This window comes from Notechis scutatus, chromosome 2 (genome assembly GCF_049901735.1).
Source record: "Notechis scutatus isolate UNSWTSFEM ecotype Mainland chromosome 2, rNotScu1.2, whole genome shotgun sequence".
Lineage (NCBI taxonomy): Eukaryota > Metazoa > Chordata > Lepidosauria > Squamata > Elapidae > Notechis > Notechis scutatus.
Window position 1 is genome coordinate 241,216,022 of NC_142010.1, and position 18,686 is coordinate 241,234,707.

General features: G+C 37.4%; 1 pseudogene; it reads left to right on the forward strand.

Moving 5' to 3' along the window:
- The first annotated feature begins 6,442 nt into the window (after positions 1-6,442).
- Positions 6,443-14,898, forward strand: LOC148132572 (uncharacterized; annotated as a pseudogene).
- The last annotated feature ends 3,788 nt before the right edge of the window (positions 14,899-18,686 follow it).

Consider the following 18,686-nt stretch of genomic DNA (forward strand, 5'->3'; position numbering starts at 1 on the left):
AGTAAATGCACGCATCGCAGAACACAAAAACACAGTCAGAAGAGAAGAAAATACTTCATCCCTCTTCCAGCATCTTAAAGCCACAGGACATGAAATTAATTTTGAAGGAACCAAATTAATATCCAACACTCCAGCAAGAGAATAATCAGGGAAGCCATCGAGATAGAGAAACACCCCCATAACATGAATAGACGGGATGATACCTCCCGCCTACCAGACATCTGGAAGCTAGCCCTCACCAACAAACGAGTCCCAGCCACAAAAAAACAACACCAGACCCAAAACAACACGGGACACCACCGTCAATCCCCCTCATCAGATCCAGGCCCAAGCCCATCCTATAAATGAAGGACAACTACCATCCAGAAAACAGACCATGGCTGCTTCGCCAGCTGTCGCACCCCCTGACCCCAAAACCAAACAAGCTGACACACACCAAGAACACAGACCCAGACCTCAAACTCAAAGCCAAACTAAAACCCAGAATGCTACATCACAGCCACCCGCTCAGGACATCACATCAGAAAACTTAGGAAATTACACCACAAGAACTCAAGAAGTTGCAACACAGCAAATGACCCAGGATATCACAGCACAAGATCAAGGATACCACAGCAATAAATCTCACAAGGTCATCACACAACCTATTGCCCAAGCCGTTACTACACAGGAGGCTAATGGAAAAGAGATCAAAACACAAATGACCCAGGAAATTACAACGCAGGACCCAGGATACCACAACAAAAGAACTTGCAAGCCCATCACACAACCCATTAGCCAAGCCATTAAAACACAAGAGGCTAATGGAAAAAGGATCACTACAAAACAAACGACCCAGGAGATTACAGCACAAGATCCAGGATATCTCCACAACAAAACTCACAAGGCGATCACACAGCCCATTATACCAACATCAACTCCATCAACCAATCAAAAGGCAGCAGCGCAGCCAACCAGCCCAGCACACCAGCCCCCACCACCAGTATTTATAGAGAGACGGCAGCTCCGATCACACACTGCTTGCACTGGCACAAAGCTGAAAGCACCAGCCTGAGGATGGCAAGTGGGACCTCGCCAAAACGTTCTGCTTGATTGGTGTTTCTAATATCTTCTGTCTGTTTTGTGGCTTACACGGGAAAAGACCCGAACACACCTAGACCTACATATAGGGGGATAAACAAACATGTAAAACCATGATTCTGTTCTATGACATGACAGGTTATATGGGGTCCATCCATAAGCTCACTAACAAAGAGATTTGATAGTTCCACTGAGTAACAAGTCTAATAAATAAATAGATTGCTGAGTGCATGGCCATTTTAGTTCAATAACATCATGTGCATCATAAGATCATCATATAAATGAAAAATGAACATGTGGAAAAGTTAAATCCACATTGTACTTCACAGCCTTTTTTTCCTCCTTCAGGAAAAACAGGCATTACATGACATGTTGTAAGAATGCACAAGAGTCAGGGAAGCATTTCAATCTGAAAATTAGTAGAAAAAACCATCATGGAAATAAGCATTTCCCTATTTTTAGAATTAATTAGAAGCCAATCAGTGAGTATTTATGCATGATTTATAGTATGTTTAGAAGATTTTCCAAACTGATGGATTAATTTAAAAAAACAGCTATGCCAACCTACTCTAAAATAAATATTATATTTGTGAAGTGAATTTTTTATTGAACATCTCTGGAGGTACCTGAAAGCGGCTGTCCACTGATGATCACCATCCAACCCCCAATCCCCCAATCCATGTGTGCAAAGCTTGTTGCTTCACACCCAAAAAGACTCAAGGCTGTAATTACTGTCAAAGGTGCTTCAACTAAGTACTGAGTGAAGGGTCTGAATACTTATACCAATGTTATATTTCAGTTTTTTCTTTTCAATAAATTTACACCTGCTTCTAAAATTCTGTTTTCACTTTGTCACTATGGGATACTCCGTGTAGCTTAATGAGGGAAAAATGAATTTCAACAACTGTTCAATCAGGCTGCAGCATAACAAAATTGAAAAAAATGAAGGGGGTCTGAATACTTCCTGAATGGATGTATCTACTGCACCACCTAAGCTTCCCTTCTTCATATGGGTTGATATTGGAGTAGTAAACCAAATATCCACTTGCACAGAGAGCTTCCAGCCAGCTCCTTGTTTTTGAATTCTGAACTTGAATTCATAATCAGTAAATTTGTCCCTTCCATTATAACAATGGCCATTATTTGGGATTTATGAACAGGTTAAAGATATAATTGTTTATATTTATTATTCCAAGGTTCCCAATGAGAATTTGAAATTTCCAGTTCAACCCAGAAAGGAAAATAATAGCAGTACTAAGAACTACTAAAGCTACAACTTAGTAGATGAAACTTGAAAAATTGAATAATGTTGGTTTTTGGTAACTTCTGCCATTCAGTTGAAGCAATATTTTCACAATTCTTCTTTACACCAGGTTAAAGCTCTATATTTCATGTTCATAGTGTAGATAACTTATCCTCCTAGTTTTCAATTTTACAATTCCAAGTCACACTAAATAGTTCCACTTATTTATTTGTATTAATCTCTTACATTCACTGGTTCTGGGTTTTTTTGTCCTCAGTTTATTAGTTTTTCATTTTAAAAAAATCCCTAACAATCTTATCAGATATTCTAACAACATTGTTTTTCTATTTAGCCTGGGCTTAGCTTGAATGACCATGTTGAGAATTTTGTCCTAGTATTTTCCACTTCATTTTTCTAGTATTTCAGAGAGAAAAATGGAACAAAATACTACAGTGCCAACTGTATAGAATTACTTAATTGTTCAAGTATCATGCAAGAATTCAATAGAAAAGCTCAGTAAAGAACTCAGGGCAATGTCAGATAAAATAGGTAATGAAATTAGGAAAGAAAAAGACATTGTCATAAAACCTAGAGTAGTTTTATGATCTGTCTTTACTTCCAAACATGTATCCTATTGATAGTGTATTATCAACAAATTAACGATCTGTGAACATAGTTTAGATACCATGCCAAATCATAAAAATCAGTAGATGTATATAGTTGTAGATGTAAAAAGGATGAACAAACCTGAGGACAAACAAACAGCAGCACATATGGATACAACTGCAATGGAACTTACAATTGAACTCCACAGTGTGAGAGCCAGCAGTTCTCTAGCTGTTGACTAAGTTCCTGAAAGAACATAATGAGGAAATGGTTCACCAAAACCATTGCCAGCTGATCAGCATATCAGTATGGTGCTCTTGAATAAGATCTGTGCAAAGGATTACTGATGCAAAGCCACAACTGTCAAGACATATCTAAACAACACTTTATCTAATTGTTGCAATATTCTTTTCTTATATTAAAGTCTTGTGATTCATTCAGAGTGAGGCTCAGAAAACAGAAACCATCTGGTAGTCTCTATCCACTGGTCACAGAATTTGTGTCATGATCCAGCTCAAACTACATTGTAGTTTGAATTAATAATGTCAATGTTAAGGGAAAGGACTTTAATTTCCAGTTCTTATATTAGATGTAGGCAAATTAAAATTGTGTCTCTAAGCCCATCATTAGGCCAAAGACTTATCATGGTTGGAAGTTCCTTGTCTATTTGCCTCAAGTCCTTTTACTAAGCCAAATTTCTATACTCAAGAATCAAGATGTAGTTGTTTCTGTCCTTTATCTAACAACCAAGAAGGAAATCACAAGCATTGTAGATCTATGAGTTATCTTGACAAGGCAAATGGGTGAAACTGAACATTCGTGCCAGGGATAAAGTTTTATTACCACCTAGGTAAAAAGCAAGTGAAAGAAGACAGAAAGGTACAAGAAATATTGTTCTGAGAAACTAGTCCTTTTCCTCACTACTCTTTTCCCAACACTGTCTATGTTTATGAACTGTCATGTATACAGCTGTATAGTATCTTGGTGATCTGGGATGAGGAAAGTGTTATATCCCACTCTTACTGCACTGTTCAGAAGGACCTCTAATCTCCTCATCACCACGACAAATATCACCTTGAAAGCTGATATTTCAAGCTTAAAGAGGAAAGAGATATGTTGGAAGTCTTGAAAACTCCTACGGTTTCTAGATAAGATAAGATAAGATAAGATAAGATAAGATAAGATAAGATAAGATAAGATAAGATAAGATAAGATAAGATAAGATAAGATAAGATAAGATAAGTTTATTGTCATTGTACTCAGAACCTGAGAACGAAATAAGGTGCTCTTTCACAACATACAGCTGAACAACACCAAAAGACATATACAAATAACAATGTAAAACAAATTAAAACAATTAACAGTTAAAAACTATACAACCAGGATATATATATGTTAAGACCACCAGATTCATAACTCTGCATTTAACCTGATCACAGCACTTGGATAAAAGCTATGTTGAAATCTACTTGTCTTGGCTTTCAGCACTCTATATCGTCTTCCTGATGGTAGGATCTCAAACATCGGGTGGCCTGGATGTGAAGGGTCTCTCAAGATCTTTTGTGTCTTCCTTCTACATCCCATGTTGTACAAATCCTCCAATGAGGGAAGAGAACATCCGCTGATCTTTTGTGCCCTTTTTATCACTCTTTGGAGTGCCTTTTCTCCGCCTCTGTACAACTCCTAAACCAGACACAGAGGCAATAGGATAAAATGCTCTCTATAGAGCTTCGATAAAAGGCAACCAACTCTGGCAGTTGTTGTGATCTTAAAAGTCTTAAAAATACAGTAGTTGATGAGCCTTTTTTTCTAGGGCTATTTGCCCCCCATGTTAGATCTTGTTTCAGGGTGATACCTAGAAACTTACATTCTGCCACCTGTTCTACCAAAACACCATCGATGTACAACGGCTGGATATCCGAACTGTTCTTCCTGTAATCCACTATGAATTCTTCGTCTTATTTATATTAAAAATAAGATTGTTTACTTTGCACCAGAGGGACAACTGATGAACCTCATCCCTGTACGCAGACTCATCATTATCAGAAATGAGCCCCACCAACGTTGTATCATCTGCAAACTTAATGATCTTATTACTCAGATGAATAGAGGTGCAATCAGACATATAAATAATGAATAAAAGTGGACTCAATACACAGCCCTGAGGAGTGCCAGTATTGAGAATCTTCGCAGAAGAGATATGTTCATTCATCCTAACCCTTTGTGAACGATGTGATAAAAAATTCAGAATCCACCAACATATAGAGTCCGGTAGCTTCAGATCTTTAAGCTTAGACATCAATCTGTGGGGTAATATTGTGTTGAAAGCAGAACTAAAATCAACAAATAATATTCTGACATACGTTCCTTTTTTCTCCAAATGAGATAGGGCAGTATGAAGAACAGTATTGACAGCATCCTCAGTAGATCTGTTTGTTCTATAAGCAAACTGATAATTGTCAAAGGTAGCAGGAAGGCAAGAAATAATGTATTTCCGAACTAACTGCTCGAAGCACTTCATTATCACAGAAGTCAATGCCACCAGCCTATAGTCATTTAAAGCATTTGCAGGTGACTTCTTGGGTACTGGAACAATAATAGAAGCCTTCAGGCAAGTTGGAACAATAGACTGTAGCAAAGAACGATTGAAAATCTCAGTCCACACCCCGGCTAACTGATCCGCACATTCTTTTACTACACAACCAGGAATTTTATCAGGTCCTGCAGCTTTTCTAGAGTTTACCGCTTTCATTATACACCTAACATCATGCTCCTTCACAACAAGAGGAACACAGTGCTCGATCAACAATGGTGGTGATGATGGTAACTCCACTTCCAGTTGATTCATCTCAAACCGGGCATAAAAGGTGTTTAGTTCCTCTACCAACTCATGTTTTCCACCCATACTAGCCTTTTGTGCTTTAAAATTAGTTAACTGCTGAATCCCCTGCCAAGCTTGTCTCAGGTTATTATTAGATAACCAGTCTTCTATCTTTCCCTTGTATGCAGCCTTGGCTTGTTTAATACCACACTTCCAATTTGCTCTAGCCGCACTATACAGTGAGGCATCTCCAGACTTAAATGCCTTATTTCTCTTGTACAAAAGGGACCTAACAGTGCCAGTCATCCATGGTTTTTGGTTTGGGTAGGATTGAATACACTTGTTCGTCGTAACAGTATCAATGCAATGGGCCATATATCCCAAAACTGCAGCTGTATAATGCTCTAAATCCTGATGCTCAAAGATGTCCCAGTTGGTTCGTTCAAAACAATCTTGAAGCTGCGTAATCGCCCCCTCAGGCCAACATTTCACTGTCTTTACTACCGGCCCCCCCTTCTTCCTCTTAGAAATATACTCAGGAGCCAAAACCAGAGATAAATGGTCAGACGTGGTAGCTGCAAAATCCTATACCCCTGTGCAATATTTGTGTAAACTTTATCTAAAGTATTCAACCCCCTGGTCGCACATCTCACATGTTGATGAAATTTAGAAAGAACAACTCGCAAATCAACATGATTGAAATCCCCTGCTACAATATATACAGCATCCGGATACTTAGTTTGCAAATTACTAACTTCATCACCCAAGTAATTCAAAGCTAGGTCAGCTTTTGCATCTGGTGGAATATAAACAACCAATATGATGACAGCGTTAAATTCACGTGGCAAATAAAAAGGTCTAATCTTTACAGTCATATATTCTACTTCAGCAGAGCAGTGGCTTGTTATAATCTTCGAGTTTGTACTCCAATTGTCTCTCACATACATACAAACCCCTCCTCCTTTATTTTTTCCGACAGTCTTATCTCTATCCAAGCGATGTAGCAAGAAACCATCCAGCTCTATTTCAGTACATGGAATAGTGGGGTTTAGCCAGGTCTCAGTTATTAACAGCACACAACAATCTTTAACATATTTGCTTGAAGAAGCCATTAACCTTAGATCGTCCATCTTATTTACAACTGACCTGGCTTTTGTCAGAAAGAGGCTTGGGAGCGGTAACCTCCTCTTTTGTTTTTTTATTCTATATAAAACACCAGCTCGACAGCCCCTCTTCTTCTTCCTTTCTGAACGTTTCCTTCGTCTGTTCTTATGCCCACTCACCGGAGCATTAATCCACCAGGGGCCGGGAGGCCTTGCAATCTCAACCGGGATGTTGAAACGCCAGAGAAACTCAGCTGTTATCTCCTGTTTACTTTGTAAACCAATCTCCACAAGGTCCCATCTGTTGTAGAATTTGTTTGCCTCACAAGAGGTACTCACAACACCCAATAATACAACCACAAACAGCCACAAACAACACATATCCACAGAGCACTGAGCTGCAGCAAGTGATTGCGCCGCCATCTTGAGAAATCAGAGAATTCTAGGATATTAGACAAAGTTTATTTACATGCTAAAAAAACTGTTAAGGTTTATCAATAACTGGATAACCTCATCATGAAAAAGATCTGTCTCTGTAGCTGCAAGGTGTCAAAAATGACTTGATGTCATATCACCAGTCAATCAATGTATAACTAATTAACAAATTTGGAATAAAGAATTAAAATTCCAGTTCTAGATGTCAATGATATAAAGCAGTGTTTCTCAAACTTGGCAATTTTAAGATGTATAGTCTTCAACTCTCAGAATTCTGGGAATTGAAGTCACAAATATTAAAGTTGTCAAGGTTGAGAAACACTGCTATAAAGTGTTAAAAATTGTTAAATAATTTTCTTATAGTTTTTTAGATCTGTTCTCATCAACGTTTGGCTCATTTCCCTCACTTCCACTCTTTCTTTTCTAAAGCCCAACATAAAGTCCAGTTAAACCAACGTAGATTTTTTTGAAGTAGATTTTTTTCTTTTTCCCTTTTTAAAGAAGAATGTTGGGAATGAGGGATGGAATGGTTCTCAGGGAAGGCAGAGGAGGGCATCCTATTTCAGTGGTGTCGAGTAACAGGTGACATGGGAGATAAGGGAAAGGGCAGGCACAGGGAACACAACCTCGGTGTTTAGTACCAATCTCATGTTCTGCCCCATTGCACTCACCTTATTTTCCTGGTCAGTAGCTCTGTGGTGGCCTTGATCTTAGACTTCTGCTTTTAAATGTGAGATCAGCTTGCAATAAGGCTAGCCTTATTGCCAATTTGATCCTCAAAGAGAAGGCTGATCTGGCTTGTATAACTGAAACTTGGCTGAGCCCAGAGGGAGGTGTTCCTCTTGCAGAAATGTGCCCAGTGTGTTATTGAGCATGGCACCACTTTAGACCACAGGGCCAGGGAGGAGGTGTGGCTGTTGTTATCAGAGAATCTCTAGTAGCCTCCAGAGGCACTGTTCAACAAGTCCCCGGCTGTGAGACCCTTTTTCTTAGATTGGGCTCAAGGGATCAGGTGGGATTGCTGCTGCTATACCAGCCTCCCTGCTGCATGGCAGCTTCCCTACCTGGGCTCCTGGACCTCACCGCAGGACTGGCAGTGGAATTCCCCAGGCTTATAGATCTGGGGGATTTCAACTTGCCTTCTCTGGGATTGGGGTCAGAGGTAGCCCAAGATTTTATAGAAACCATGACTTCCATGGGCCTGTCCCAGATTATCTAGAGCCCGACTAGTAATAGTGGTCACACTCCAGATTTGGTGTTTTTGTCAGAGCAGTGTCTATGTGACCTGAAATTGGTAGACCTCTCCTTGGTCCCCTTGTCATGGTCAGATCACCATCTGCTGGCAATGAGTTTCTCAAAAGCTGCATCCAACTGCAGGGAGGCAGGACCTATTAGATTGGTCCGTCCCCATCGACTAATAGACTCAGATAGGTTCCAGAAGGAGCTGGGGGTATAACTGCAGATCTATTATGCAGTCCAGCTGAGTTCTTAGTCACTATTTGGAATAGGAAGGTGACTGAGGCTCTGGATAGGATTGCACCCTTGCGACCTCTCCTCACCCATAGACCTCTCTGTGCCCCATGGTATACAGAGGAACTGAGAGGGATGAAATGCATGAGGAGACGTCTAGAGCACTGCTGGCGGAAAACAGGAGATGAACTCGATCGAACACAGGTAAGAACTGCTACTAAGGCCTACCTTGTGGCGATTCGTGAGGTGAAGTGTAAATACTTCTCCACACGAATTGCATCTGCAGATAATTGCCCAGTGACCCTCTTTAAAGTGAGCCGTCTCCTCTTAGGGAAGGAGGAGACAGAGGCCCACCTGAAGGGGTGCACTGAGGAATTTAAGGATTTTCTGGAAGACAAAATCGCTCAACTTCATTCCTAGTTAGATGCCGGCGTGGTTGCTGATCTGGTGGAAGCCTCTGTGGCAGGTTCTTGCCCTGTTATCTGTTTGACCCTGTTGCTCCTGAGGAAGTGGACAAGATCCTAGGGATCTTGCGCGCAATCACCTGTATTTTAGACCCATGTCCCTCCTGGCTTGTGAAAGCTTCCCAGGAGGTGACAGGCGGGTGGACTCTGGCAGTTGGTTTTTGTTTTTTGTTTTGTTTTGGTGTTTTTTTTCCTCAAATTTTGTTCTATTGTACTTTACTCATTTATTTGATTTATCTTTTTGTTAGTTCTTGTTTTTGTTTTTATTTTTTGTTTTAAATAAGATTTTACAATGTGTAAGCCACCTTGAGTCACCATGAGCGAATAGACGGCAATATAAATCAAATAAATAAATAAATAAACCAGCCAATTCATCTTATTCTTTCCCATATCTCACTGAATAAGGAGTTAATGCAATGGAAACCAAATACATTAGTGCTCTTTTATTTCCACCACAACGTTTTCAGGTTTCTTGTTATACTAACTGTGTCCCTATGCAGTTTAGGGGACTGATAAAACTAGCTGTATGTACAAGATTTCAGTATGAATAATATATACTGATTGGACTTTATTGGACATCTTGACTTCAAAGCAATGTTGGCACAGCTGCCTATAATTAGTGGTCCAGAAAGAAGCAAAGGCTGTATGCTTTTCCATCTAGACATTCCTTGTGAGACAAATAGCCTAAGATAAACCTTTCAAATGAGCCTGCTTATAAGTTCTTCAATTATATCTGACAGCTGCAAGTTTGTTTCAACTGTTGATCATGCTTACAGTTTTTGTTTCCATGAAGAGTGAAAACACTCATCTAATATGATATGTTTATTCCTATATTATACTGCTTTGTGTTTAAGGAAACAAGTCATATAACAGGGCTGTCAAACTCCCAGCCCATGGGCTGCATGCGTCACGTGCTGGCCACGCCCACGCCTGCTTTAATGAAAGGGGGAAAGATCCCGATACGTCACATGATGTCACGGTGACAATGTGAGTTTGACACCCCTGCTCTAGAATACAGGAAAGGAGTTTATGTATCCACAAGCGGTCTGTTCAAATTTATTAAATTTTAATTTATTTAGTTTTAGTTTATTTTTTATTTAGGAGACAAAACTTTTAGAAAATTACACTGCATTCATTTGACAGTTATTTGTAATTTCCATTATTGTAACAGAATTAAAATAAATTTCTCAAACACCCAACTCAACATGAAAAGTTACTTATATGTATACGGTTAATAAAATTAAGAGCAGATTATTTTTAGCCATGATGCAAAGACAACAGATGGGAGGATTTATATATAATTCAGGTAAATGGAACATGGGACTTTCAGGGCAAACATTTATTATCAGGACCTAAATAGTTGAGTCAACAGTTGTGAGAAAAGTTCTTTCTTTTTATATGACGTAATCTTGATTAATGTCATTTGAACCAATAATCACAGCAATTTTGGCTCCCCTGACTTTTTTTTTAAATAGGGTTTGTCCAAGTGTTGGCAAGGGATCCCAGCCTCTTTCATGTGGATTACACATTTTTGTAATCCAAAATCTAGATTGGATTTAAAGAATTATTTTCCAGTCTCTCCATTTTCATAACAGGTTTATTACATCATTTAATATCTTGATTGTACTTCAATCAGTATTAAATATTTTCTCAGAGCATTGTGGAAAGCAGCAGAGATAATTCATTTAGAAAGGAGAGGAAAAGTAAAAAGCAGAAGGATAAGACCACCAGCTTACTTGAATCCATTCTTTTCATGTTTCAGATGTCACATCTGCCCTGGCTGTTAAATTGTTGTTGTTTTTTCCTGATTTAGATGTTAGGATTAATTTGCTTATTACACCAACCTTCCCCAACCAGGTGTTTGTCAATTGTTTAGACTCAGTTCCCAGGATTCCAGCGGAGGAGTGAAATCTAATGCATCCAGAAGGCCTCTGTTTGGGAGAGGCAATGTGAAACATGAGTTAAAAGGCATGGAAGACATATGCTAATAACAAGAAACGTTTTGCTCCTTCTCCAGTAGTTCCAGTGTTAAAGATCTAAGAATCTGGAAAAGAAATGTTAAACAGTTACTAAAATTACCCATATTTAAGCAATCTGAACTTACAACTGACCTCTTTTAAGTGAGGTGAGATGGACAACAGCTGCTAAGTACAGCTCTTCTTTTTTGAAAATAAGACTGAAATAAAAAAACCAATGCAAATTTCCAGTGTGTGTGGGTATACATACATTCACACACACACACACACATTTTGCTCCCCTGTAATTAGAAGAGGAAAAGTAAGAAAGGAGAAGGATAAGACATCAACTTGCTTGAATCCATTCTGTTCATTTATGCCAATTTGGACTTGATGTCCAGAAAAAAAAATTGAAAATAACTATGAACTTTCAGTGATCTAGTAGAAAGAGAAAATTTGCTGGTGACCCGAAAGTACCTCCAAGCCTGTGGGATTGCACAAAAAAACAACATGCATAAGAAAAACAGTTGTGGGAAGAGGGGTGTTGTTGTTGTTGTTTTGTTTTACAGCTGTTTGCAAAGCCTGCAGTTTGATACTTCGAATCTACTATCTAAGGAATATTTTGAAAGGAAAGGGTGGGAGAGATTTCTAGTCTATTTCTATTTCACAAGGTTTTCACATCTGTTCCCCTGGGAGTCTGTTCTGTCCTATTTTTGCACTGGTTTGTGAAGGTTTATGTACTGCACAGATATTACATGTAAGCCTGGGTTTAAAAACATGTACTCTATCAAAATACACATTTCAAAAGGTACCAATCATAGAAGTTTTTTTCTTGAACCTTCTTTAAACACTTTATAAATTAAAAGAGTCTGCAAAATTTCTGAGACATCTGGATCAAGTAAGTTCTGATCAAAATGAGCAAAAAATCAAATTTCCTGAAACTCTCTTAGTTTGGACTATTGATAAGTTGTGCATTATCACTTTTACTACATCAGTGTTATGTGACAGATTTGCACATTAATGAAAAAAGTTCAACCCTAGAATAAGCATGATAAATACCCATTATATTCATATTTGCTTTCTTGGTAAACTGTTATGCAGAGCACTGGAAAGGAGAAAAAAATGCTAAAATTAAAAAAAAAAGAAAAGAAAAGGAGGGGATAGAAGAAAAACAAAATTAGTTTATGCTCACAGCAGTTTTCTGTTCCTGTAGACAATCTATTTCTCATCTATCTACCTACCTACCTACCTATCTATCTATCTGTCTAATCTCTTCATATATTGCCTTTTTCTTTTGTTATTTAAACTTTTCATCTCTCTTTCTGAGGATCTTATCAATTCCATTCAGCATTGACTTTTCAAGTCTTACCTTTTCTTACAACCCATTAATTTTTGCTTCATTACTCAAGTCCTCATTCATTCTGCCTGCATAACCAAACCACCTTAATGACCCTTTTTCATTAGGGTCACTCATTTTTTAATATATCTGCTTCAATTCAGCATCCATTCATTCTTGACCCTACATTTCTTGATTAACCACACACTTCATAGATATCCCATTTCCACTTCATTTCATTTATTCTTACAATGCATTGTATTTGATCTACCCAACTATCAATAGAGATGCAGTCAACCATTCTGGAATTATCCCATTCTTCAGTTTCTGATTTTCTATCGCAGGATTTTATTAGGATAATTTCCCTAAGAATTACATGTAAAAATGATGCTGAATACATATGTTGTTGCCTTTTTTTACAAAATAGGCATTCTGACAAATGAACTTCTGAAGTACAAAAATGCCTCCTGATTACTTCTAAGTGTGTTAAAAAATACTAAGTAGAAGAGGCTAGAGAAACTTAATTATGTTACAAATAAATAGCTTGGAAGTATCACTAATGGAAGAAACCAAATTACCTGACTTGAAGATTTATGAACTTTATGTGTGAAATCTGATTGAGATATTTTAGAACAATTAAACCAAGCCACTGTGTCAAACTCCCAGCCCATGGACCGGATGTGTAATCCACTGGCCATGCCCATGCCCGGTTTAGCAAAGGGGGGGGGGAGTCCCGATATATCATGTGATGCTGCCGTGACATCGTGAGTTTGACATCCCTGTTATAGATCATCTAAATTTCCTTCATTATGTTGTGCTTGAAAAGTATAAAGGAAGATTTGCTGAGAAGTTACTCTGAAGTGCTTATTGTTGCTGTTCTGCCTTTGTGGGTTAAACATGTTCACATTCTTGTAAGTAGTGAAGGGAAGCTTTTCCTTTTACTGACCTTTTGTATGTTTGCTTTTAACTTAATGAAATTTACAGCCAATAATCCAGGATTATTGTGGCTGTATGTTGTGACAATTTATCTGTGCTATTTTTTGGCAGTAAGGGAGAAATGCCTTTCATAAATACATTGAGATCAGCTCAAGGTATCCAGAGTTCATTTTTCTTCAGACTTTAAATGAAGGTGAGAATTTGATAGGAAGGGGAAGGTTAGATTTAACAAAGCTTAAGAGCTTGCTTTTAGATAAACTTCAGGTTTAAATTATACAAAAACAGGTCAATATATTTTAAAAGAATTCTGGTAATTATGGATTGTTAGATTCAAATTTAATACTCTTTCATGAAGGTAAATTTCAATTGTGCAAGGGCCTCTTACATTTTTCACTTTCTGTCCAGGAAGTGAGAATACCAATAAGAAGATTCTTGTAAAATTTTATATAAAATATTCCTTTAGATTAAAGCATATAGGAGACCCTGATTACTCTATTCAGAAACTCCTCCTTCATGTGTGAAGTCTGATTGAGAGATTCTGGAACTGTACTGTATCCTTCATTAGTACATAAAACATGATTGATTCTCATAAATCAGCAAAAAAAATTATCAGAAGGAACAGATGTGGGATTATTTTCTGTACACATTCCTATCACTACCATAACTATGGCTCTATAAGCTAGTATTGAAGGCATTTGCATGCCAAAATCTCAGAACTAACCTTGTGGTTCTCAGTCAAGGTTTTACAAGAACAGTAGCTTTCCTCCTCACTTAATTCTTGAGATGGTGCTGTGGAATTACTATGTTCCAATAAAGCCAATGAGCTACAATTGTTTAAATAAGAATATACTGTGTCTTTTATTCATGCATAGTTCTATTGGTTTCTCACAGCTTTATTTAAAACTAGAGTAGCCAATCATTGTCCCATCCTAAAATTCTCTCTGAAATCTTTTACTTAACAAAGTAGAAATTGACTCAGTGATCTGAAGTCATCCAAACATACTCAAACAAATACCAACATCTGTATGACATTTTCCTCATTAACCAATCTTTTCTAGGATTACCCAACACTGATACTTATGTCCCTCTCTCTCTCTCTCTTTAAAAGCTGGTTACTTCCAAAGTTTGTCCAAGTACATGAACTTTATTCACTCCTCTACAAAGTGGAAAAGGACTAAGTATAAAATAAATTGTTCACTCTGGGTAAATATGATGCAAGTCATTTGTGAAACAGCAGATCTGCAACTCCTCCAAACATCTGTTTGTTTTGGATATTTCAGGCACAAGTTGAATGTTTTGGTTTTTAATTGTGAGTTGTTTTATTGGTACCCAAATATATGAAAATGAACTTTTGAGTAAAAAAAAAATACTCAACAGCATTCAGCTTTTTCTTCTCTCTTTTAGAGTACATTAAGCAAAGGTCAAGTAGAGGCCAAAATCAAGGAGTAAGTCTTAACAGAGATAAATCTAAAGTGCTTCTTCAAGTAGGAGAAAACAGTTGGGGTGCATCTGGTTTTACAGCAGTACATATTATGAGAATTTAGCAATTTTAATAAGATATTAACTGAATGGAAATTATCAATGGTCTTTAGCTAAAAAAAAAAACCACCAGGAAATCTGATCATGGGATTATCAAATTATATCTAGTTTAATTATATTAAAATAGATACTTATTAGAAAATAAAGCAAGTAGTCGGTCCTTTGCTTCTTTGAAATTGGACATTGTTGATGTCTAATGTTTCACAACTAGAAACTGATATTCTAAACTCTTCAAAATTGAAACATCAGCATATTTTTTTATTTTTTCTAACTTTTCCCTAGCATGTATAGTTTTGCATACAATTTTTCCTATTTAACAACTTTTGACAGGGGTAGCCCTGTATAGAATTTATATAAAAATATAGATCACATCCTTCTAATACAAATCCATCACTCTTTTTAATATATACTATTTAAGAGCAACGTTTCAAAGCACAAGCTCTTTTTTTGGATTGTCTTTGGATTGTTTACTGTGTTCGGAACAAGCCAAAATAGAGAGACTGAACATGGCCAGTGACCTAGACAAGGTGAATGAGTAGACCTGGCTAATTCTTATATGGGACATCAAAGAACATAGGTAAGAATGATAAATATTTATTTTTTCAATTGTGAAAGGAAGCAATGGCAACTTTAAGATATGTGGACTTTGACTCCTGAGGAATTCTGGGAGTTGAAGTCTACACATCTTAAAATCACCAAGGTTGGGAAACATTGCTGTAGACATATCTATGAAGTTGCCAGAAGTAACATTTATCTCCAGTTGCTCTTCTTTTTTACATATTCACTGCTTTTCTTCTGCAGCCTGAGGAATACATCTCAGGTGATTTGTTCTCACTGAGCTGAAGTCTTTCTTTTATATGGCCAACATTTTTCAGTGACACAGTCATTCATATGTTTTGCAAAGCAGATAACAGACCCAGGGAGAAGTACTTTTTTTCAGACAAATTTTGGGGATTGCCTGTTCTTGAAACTAATAAACAATTCTGATGTTTTGGCTGGATCTCGAAGAGAAAACAGGAGTCCTATGTGATAAACTCAGAAGTAGAAAGTATTTGCTACATCTGGCCAGGTACAGATTTTAATAATACTTACTGCAGGATTTCCTATACAGTTTATGCAAATAAAGTATCCAAAAATTCATTTTAGTTTATAGTTGCAGGCATCTTAGGTAACTATTACCACTGTTCAATGTTGACTCAGTTATGTACATGAAGATATGTATCTTCTTCGGGGTATGTATGTTGTCAATAATATGCAATGAAAGTAATAATATTGAAGATGCTTTATTGTTTGGTGCCCTCTTCATATACATCCTTCGAAATACCCAGCAAAGATGTCACACTTGCAATTGTGCATCATCTTTCCAGTGTCACCACTTTATACACACATCTCTGCCCCAAGGTTTCAAAATTGATGGTCAACTCAATTTAAATAAATGGAAATAGAAAAACAGCAAATTTAGAACCTGAAAAACAAAATTGTTGTCAATAAAAATTAATAGATAATTATTATGTTTCAATCAAGTGGTATATATATGAGTTCAACTTTATATTCTTAAAACATAATTTTGAGCTAATAACACATTCTTGTAAGCTGATAATGAAAAGAATGTTTGTGCCATCTAGCGGGTTGCAGAAGAATTATACAAACTGTATCCTACAAAATTTTCATAAGGACATTTTTATTCATGAAATGAAATGCTTACAGTAGCACAATTGGTGACCCAGTTCTGCTTATTTATCCATCAACTATGGATCAATATAGCTTCAGCAACTCCCATGTCCTCATATGTCTTGAGAAGTCTGCACTCTGCCCAACTCTATTGCCCTTTGATTTTCAGTAAGAAATAGGAATCGGGCCACAAAGTAGATTTCTAGAGCCATCAACTTCACTTTTCTAAAGCTTTTAAAGTCATTGTGGTAGCCTCGATGCTCTTTGTCCAGTCTCTCAAGTGAAGATTCAAATAAGCTGTCCACAATGCACTACAAAGTTTGGTATTGAGATGTTCTTGAACTGCAAAGTGAGATGAGAGCATTTTGCACAAGCTGTGTATGTTTCAGACATGATTTGGAACTACTGCTTTGGATCCCAAAAGTGCAACACTCACCTGCTACTCATTAAAGCAGCCTAACTTTTTTCTGGCTTTCATGCAATCCTGAAGAAAGTGAGTAACTGTTTAAGTTCAATTAGTCAGTTCTATAAAGCAGCAGCATTATTTACACAGAAGTTTTTTTAAAAAATTGGGCTGTCCAAACAGCTTTTTTTCCAAAACATGTTTGACGCATGCATAATGCTGTTTCATGCCAACAAGATAATAAAGTTGTGTGCAAATTCTTTTGAACGTTATCCAAGATTTAGGCGTCAGCTGTTCCTGATTCCAATATGGAATTATTCCAGTTGCTTTTATATTTGAAGAAAAGTTCTGCTTCACTAAGATGAGCCCCTCATTTATTTCAACTAGTCAATCTTTGGGCTAAAATCTAACAAATCCCATACAAAAAAAAATGAGAGGCAACCTTATGCAGATTACTTTCAGGGGTATCAACAGGGAGTCAAAACAAAGCCAAGAGGGTGCTTGGAGCCATGTTATCAACATCACCCCTTTTTTTACGCATGTTGCATATGCAGTACACACATAAAGAAGTTTCAATCACATCAACACCATCTGGACTTTATGTCTTCCTCCCCTTCCCCCATGACCCTAATTGCTCATGAAGTTGATTTGGAAACTTTGGAAATTCTGTGGAAACCTATATGGTGTCATCAGAGAAAACTATGAGGGTCTTTAAGTGCTTCAGAGGGGAAAAGTTTGAGTCACCTGGAAAGAAATTCTATGATTTGGAAACACTGCTGATAGGATCCTGGCATAAGCTACATACTGTATGGTGAATGAAAAGCCATTCCATACTATATTCTAAAACTAACCATCTACAAAATATGATTTCACCCAGCAGCCTGGAAAGATGAATGTTAAAATCAGTGGTATCAACCACCAATGACAGTTCCACATTCATCATGTTCCAAGCAAAAGACATCTATCACAGAAACCAAGCTGTTTATGTATCAAACATAACACACAAGCCATATCTAAGATTTACTTATATCTGGCAAGGGGTAATTTTAAAAAAATCATCTACAGTTTACAGGGACTGAAAAAAGCAGGGAAAAAATACACATTTATAATACTCAACTGAAATTAGTAAGGAACAAAAAAAAAGTGACAGGAGATAGGAAAGAGACAGCTCAGGAAATCTCAGTGGATGCACAGAAAGTTTTCAGCTCAGTTCAAAGTTAAAAAGAGATGTATAGGGAACAGAAGAACAAGGCGATATACCAACTATCAAAAGGGATAGAAGAAAGAAAAGGAAAGGGTTGTGTCTGATGCGAGAAGACAGTAAGATGATAGACAGGGAGGTTTCAGACCTCCTAAATTCCTATTTTGCTTCCATTTCTCATCAGAGAGGAACAGTGCTCAAATGCTTTAATCAAAGCAGTTGAGGATAGGATGGAATGGCAGCCGAAATTGAGTAAATAAGTACATGAGCAGCACTTAGCTATCTTGAAGAAGTTTCAATTTCAGGATTAGATTTGACAATCTTAAATAACTTTGTGAATATCATCTCAATGGCCCTTTCCCTGATCCTTGAAGAAACTTGAAGAAATGCCAGAGTGCTACAGAAGGGCAAATGTTGTTCCCA